Below are 7,500 nucleotides of genomic sequence, written 5' to 3'. Positions count from 1 at the left end.
ATGTACGTGCTAGGGGAAAATGTCTAAAGTGCAAGACATACCTGAAAAATATCTAAAATCATGTCTAATGAAAATTATTTGTTGACATTCGTATAGAAACTAAAGATATTATTTGTAACTTTGTAAATTGTCTACAGCTGTTTCCTCGTAGATTTTCTCATCGTTCAGTGTCAAGTGGACAACGGTATCATATATCTTTTGCGCTAACACTAGAGAAAACCAGCATTAAAAGAAATCGTTATTAATCTACAAACAATAATGAATAGTATGGTTAAATTTGTATCTCTGAAGCAAATGACACACAAAAAATATTACATATTTTAGAAGCCATGTTTGTTATAATATTCGGGAAGAATATCTAGTCCTGGTTTTCAATTTATCTATATCTTCTATACAAAAATAAATCAGAGGTGACGACGGCTTTTCATTTAATTAATTGCTTTGTTAAAGATAAAAAATATATGCGAAATAAATTTCAATGAAAACCGGTTCAGAATGAAGACGTGAAGGAGGAATAAAGCAAGACCTGCGAAGATATGCTAAGGCTAAAATTTCTGTGACCCGTTATTCCAGTTTTGTCGGGTGCCAAGAACTTCTCGAAAAGATCTGTTACGCCACAAGAATGAAGCAGCCGAGTTGGGTCGGCTATTAAAATTACATCGTATGAAGAAATAGTTGATGGCCGAATGTAATTCATAGCCGAATCCTACTGAGCGTTGTTGAATTCTATTATAAATAAACGGCGAAAATCTAAGTACTTTAAAACATGTAGCTACCAAATTAAGTGCGTTTGATTCAAAATATCAATATTTTGACAATACTGATAAATTGAAGAGTTTAGAATATTTAAGAAACAAGTAATCTAATCAGATATGATTCAGTGTAGATCTAGAATTGCACAGAAGTTTCATTCATTCAGGCACGTACTTGTGGTGGGTAAATTCAAATTGTAGACCATTGACCATCAAAATGTACTTAAATTGATAATGATGTGCTTCATTTATCATTAATTGTCTCCATTGTTAATATGCTTGCAATACATATTCTAAACTAGTGCAGTTGCAGATAGACACGCTTGCCAACACAAGTATAAACCATACTTTGTCTTCGCCAATTAGTGATGACAGAGAGTCTAAGTTAGCTTTGTTCTCCAGCGAAGGATATTTGCTAATGAAAGAGTTTATAGTAAAATAACATACAGCTTTGCCGGCATGATGCCTTGATGAAAGAAGTAGTTCTAGATACTGCAAACAACTATCATTCCGCATTGTTTGGTTTTCATTTTACAGTTAAAATATTGAATGATTCAAAGAATAAATTTTTGTGTTGTTTTCATATTAAACATGGTTTATATTTATGAGTTCATTCAGTTTTGATTTTTGATGCAAAATATTTATTATGTACTTCCTTAAAAACTACATATTTCCAATTGTTTTGACTGTAAGTAAAGAATAACAATTATGTAGTTCCTTTAAATTGTATCTTTCTTGAGTTTTGACTTTAAATGCAAAATAACAATTAAGTTCTTCCTCCGAATCAGTGTCTTTGTGTTTTGATTTTTAGATACGCAATGAAAATGTATTATGAATTAAATTATGTGCTACTTGTCCTGAAACCATTTTATGTGCTCGTCGCCGCCATCCTTACTTTAGAGACTTGATAAACTCGAGACATGTATGCATCACACACATACACACATACACATACATCTAATGAAGTGATAGCAATGGTACAAGAGTAAACGTATATCTATGCACTTACACATATAAGTGCATGCACACACCTCAATATTAACATACGTACATTTGTTCTATTGTGTATTACAAATATTGCATATTATATATTATTTGATTTATATTGTTGGTGATATTTTTTTGTATGTCGCCAGTTTTAGAGGTTGGTGCAGATGGCGTATTGGTGTATAGTTTATTCTATTTAGAAAAAGATGGCATTGTGGATAACAGTGGACGGTGGCTAATTGAAACACTGCAGTTATAGTAACAGCTGTCCAAGAACATATGTGGGGTAGAAAAACGAGGGCCACCTGTATTAGGGCACGGCAGGATATTATAGGAGTATTGGTAGTCGAACACTTGTTTGTTTGTGGTGGGTAAATTCAAGTTGTAAACCATTGACCATCAAAATGTACGTAAATTGATAATGATATTATTGAGGTATTGGTATGCTAAGAAGAATTACTGCTAAGCATTTCGTCCGGCGTGCAAACGATTCAGCTATCTCGCCGACTTGTTTTGGCTCACAGTCGTATCTTGGTTTACTATCAGATATTTCGCCCATGTCTAGTGACTCATTCATTGGTTTGTTATTGGCGAACAACTGTTACTTATTCTGAAATTCTGTGCGTTACACTTCAGTTATAAATCTATTTTCATCAAACATAAATATAAACCAACTTCAGTGCCAAACAACTATTTCATTTTAGTTACCTCACAAATATAAACGGAAAATATCATCGGGATTTAAAATTAGAATGACATCGACTATAACTAAATGCAGTACAACATTAAATCCAACACGCTGAGAAACGGGGGGGGGCTAGCTGTCCCCACCGACGGTTTGGAAGCATTTACTGCGGTATCGTTAAATGTTTTAGAAGCGTATGTAGATGCGAGTAAATCTGAACATTCTTTCGACTCTCCTACTCTTTGATCCAGCGATACAACCAAAATGTGACAACTAAAGAGAGAAAGAGACAGAGCTACACTATCGGTTGACATTCATTTTAAGCTGAACATTCTGAAGCAATATGAAATAAAGGGCCTTGTTCAAGAACACAACTCAGCACGCAATTCAGAAATTGAACCCGCGTCATTATAATTTTTAGTCAAATATCCACACCACATGGTCACGTGCCTTCGTATCCGAAACTCTGGCGATACTTCAAATCAACCGATGCCAGTTAGATAATAATATCGGACAACAAAAACCATCACTTTGTCATTGTAAGGAAATTCAATCAAAAATCGTTAATTCAGATTTCATTTCAAGGTTGTCACTTGTTCACCAAACTCCAGTCTCTTGGTAGGTCTTCAATTTCTGAAAGAAAATACCGAAAACAATTAAATGGCGTACGGTTTCTCATGAATGAATAGATGTAATTATAGACCAATATATCTATTACTTGCTAAAGAAAATATGTGTACATTGTCATCGTTGTTTTGTCAGAAATAATTCTGGAAAGTTTTTAAATAAATGCACACAAACAAACGAAGACACGCACATACTTACATAAATGCAAACTAATACACGTGGGCCACAAAAGCATGAAACCAATATAATTACACAAACACATGGAGAAACACATCATCTTACTTCATACATAGAAAATGTATAGATTGAGCTTATATTTCTCTCTCTCTCTCTCTCTCTCTCTCTCTCTCTCTCTCTCTCTCTCTCTCTCTCTCTCTCTCTCTCTCTCTCTCTCTCTCTCTCCTCCCCTTTCATTTTCTTTCTCACTCTTATGTAAGTACCGTATTTGATGGCCTATAAGACGGATGAGTGCGTAGTACGTACCCTATCCTAGGCTATACTTTTGTAAAATAAATTACCACTAAAATAATGTTTTAATTCCTCCACTTACCTGTATCACTTTATGTTATCATCGGTAATTAAAGTAATTTATTGCATCCACATTCACTATAAACATACTGTTCACCAACAGATGGCGGCACACGTTTTGTGAACATACCGTTTTGAACGAGTTCTGAGCCTACATAGAGTGCATTGGACGCAGGGTAGGTTAAGCCATTTTGGGGTAAAAAAAAAAAAAAAGGTGCGTCTTATAGGCATTATTCAATTTGGAAGGCTTATAACATGCGTAAAAGATCATACGTTGGACCCTCAAAGTACTCCTTTTTATCATTAATTGATCTTCCTTCTAATGAGAATACTACACTAGCAAGGTCCCTATACGAAACGCTGATAAGATGGTCGCCTTTATTATACTTATCCCCTCAATTATTACTTTTTTATTAAATTCACAATCTCTGTGGATGTTTTATTCACTTTTAGCTATACGAGAAGCGACGAATTCTCACCCAAACATGTGGTTGGAGTGCAAGAACGAGCCATCGAAAAGGCGTTCTTGCTGACCACTGCTGCAGCGAATTTTCGTCTTCCTCTCAGATTATTGGTTTTTAACACAGGGTGTTCGTAAGAGATGTTATGCATGATTCTATTTCATATTTTTCCATCATAGTCGTAGACTCGTGGTGCTGCACTTTCATGAGAACCTTGAAAAAACATTATTTACAGGTTTGTTTCACTTATGCACCAATATTTTTGGCTAGATTAGCTCAGCGATCAGAAAATACTTTTTACTGCTCACCATTACGTTTCCGTTGCTTTGAACTTATATAAGTCAAGTTATCAACTTGGATGTAAGAATCCAAAGAAAAGTTTTACACCAAAAAGAATTGAAATGCTGCAATCCTGCGCTCTATACTGCCTTATGTTGTAGCATAGTAATTTTGTTACGTTGAAGGTGTTTATTTCCTTCAATGTTTATTTATATAATTTGGCTGTCATCCAGACTTTCCAAATAGGTATACTAATGTATACGTTATTGTATCTAAGTTTGGACTAAGTATATTTGAATTTATCCTAGGGCTACTTTCATCGCTAGAAATTTTCTTTCGAATGGTGACTCCAGTTTTTGTCGTAAATAACATGACTACATCTCCAACTGTTAAGTTGTGTTACTGTCTGCATTCCCATCTCTTCTGAATACTATAATTACGATAGATAAATACTTATCTTCCAGTGAAATCTTCTTCCTCGCACTAGATTTCATTTAATGTGTTATACATTTTTGTGTTTAGATTTTCTCCTATGAAATTATCAATATTTCGAATAATTTCATTTGAACAGCCTCGACTATATCTGTTATTTATTCCAATGTCGTTTCTATCTCTGAAATCCATTGTCATTTCGATGTTTATTAAACGCTCATTGATATACTTAACCAAGCACTCTGAAATAATAATTAGCAAGTCTAGTTTGCTCTTGGTTGCAAAGGTAACAGATTATACGGTCTTATGTTATCTTTGAAGTTTCGATAGTGTATAATATGCTCTAGATTATTCATTAAATCTTGCAAATATTCAAGGAATTCCTGCTAATATTAATACAGAATTTTATCCCTATGATGACAACAGTTGTTAAATTTTCCATCAGTGCGACGTTTTGGTAAAAAGTTTAATGAACTAAAAAAAATCATGGCAAACAATTTACTTTTCTTCACAAGAAATTTTTATCGACTTTTACGTTATTAACCTCGCAGTGATTCTGAAAACACTTATCCTTTCCCTGTCGATCTTTCTTTCATTTTCTTCCTCCCTGTCATCTGGGAACACTTGAATAAAGATGCCTGTGACATTAGTTTCGCTTTTATGTTGAGATATTCTTGTGATAAATATGTCAGTGAAGTACAGAGCAAACAGATGTCATTCATTGCGTCACAATAAGCGTGAATCTCGACGATGCTGTATATTAAGTGGTTCGCTGTGAAAAATATGGACCTTGCCCTTACTTGTCTCATATTCTCAGCAATGTCAGCACTGTGGAGTCGCTCCATCATTTGCCTTTTCTCTTCTCCATTCCTTCTCCATTCTGAAATTTCAACTTTTTGCTCTTTTCTATAATTCTTATCTTATGCATTCTTCTTCCCTGGATTACTTCTGCTATTCCTGAAAATCTCTCTCTCTCCCTCTCTATCTCTCTCTATCTCTCTCTCTCTCTCTCTCTCTCCCTCTCTCTCTCTCTCTCTCTCTCTCTCTTTCTCTCTCTGTCCTTGTCTTTCTTTTATTGCTTTTTGTGAAAGATTTCCTCTTTGCACAACTCTTTCTCTTTCTTTTCTTCTCCTTCCCAGAATTCTCTTTGTGATACATTACATCATTTCATATATATGTTTCTTAAAATCTCGTCTCTTCCCTTGGCTTAGCGTTTATATTCATTTTCTTGCCATAATTTCTGTTTCCTGTCTCGCAAATTTGCAATTCTCACAGACGTAATTTCTCTTGAACTTTATTCTTTTTTTGTCTTCCTTTCTCTTTCCGTAGCTTTTCTTCCTGAATTCCATCGATTTTGTCGTTTCGTGAAGCGATTATTTGAAAAACCTTTCACGTGCGCTTCTTTCATTCAATATATAATCAAAAAAAAAAAGACCCACTTCCCTTAGGTATGATACCTAAACTATTTAGAACTTTTATTTATACGGATACTCATTAGAATTGGTGCAAAAAAGGAGAATAAAAATAAGCAAATTAAAAGTACACATAAAGTATAAAATGTTCACCCGGGAAATCTTCTTGATTTTTCTTGTTCAACATTGTTGATTCATTAAATAATGGTTTAAAATCTTTATACACGTTATCATGGCACTCTGTCGGTTACGACAACGAGGGATCCAGTTGATCCGATCAACGGAACAGCCTGCTCGTGAAATTAACGTGAAAGTGGCTGAGCACTCCACAGACACGTGTACCCTTAACGTAGTTCTCGGGGATAGATAGATAGATAGATAGATAGATAGATAGATAGATAGATAGATAGATAGATATGTTGGAGTCCAGGAGCGTAAGAGAGTTCCACAAAATCAAGTCAAACGACATCTATAGCCATTTCGGGAGTTCACTGCCGCGGTTCGAATTATGAGTTAGGTGCATATCGGCAATGACCCCCTCATCAGGATGAACAGGAATTTTAATAATTAATTGTTCACGCTCTCTTACGCCCCTGGACTCCAACATATCTTGGTTTTTATGAAATGAACTTTTTGGCATATTTTTGAAGGGAGTGAGAAAAAATTCTTTTAGTCGATTGATATTTTATTTTATTTAAATTTTTAGTAGCCCCGACCAAATATATAACGGACGAATTCCATCAATTTTCTCATACTTTTATATGTCTTAACTAAGGAGGATTTTGCGTAAGAGATGAAATTCCCCTTTTTATCTATAGCACAATTATTTGATAGGACCGTATTAGATGTATTCAAAATATCACGACTTGGTTTGAGTCCCTTATAATACATTTTACGATTCTGTGCCACTACAAGCTAACCAGTCCTTACTCCATTTTACATGGATATTATAACTAGGATTTGGAGTGTCTTGTGTTCGACTCCTGTCGGTAGTTCTGTTAACATACGTCTCTTCTCATAATAACACGATATATACATATATATAGATATACAAATAAATACATATATACACATATATATGTATATAGGCAAATCGACAATAAAAAATAACAAGACAGCAAAAGGCGAATAGACTCACACATGAACTATATTAAACTGACGCTCAGTTTTTTTTTACGTTTCGAGCATGGCTCTTCGTCAGAAGGGAGAGAGGGGAAGGGACCGGAGACGGAAAAGTCCCAGAAAAGCACTGGAGTGGTTACATGGCTGAACACACATACGTATATAAATGTATATATATATATATAATATATATATAATATATATATATATATATA

This window comes from Octopus bimaculoides, chromosome 9 (assembly GCF_001194135.2).
Source record: "Octopus bimaculoides isolate UCB-OBI-ISO-001 chromosome 9, ASM119413v2, whole genome shotgun sequence".
NCBI lineage: Eukaryota > Metazoa > Mollusca > Cephalopoda > Octopoda > Octopodidae > Octopus > Octopus bimaculoides.
This window is presented reverse-complemented; position numbering follows the sequence as displayed.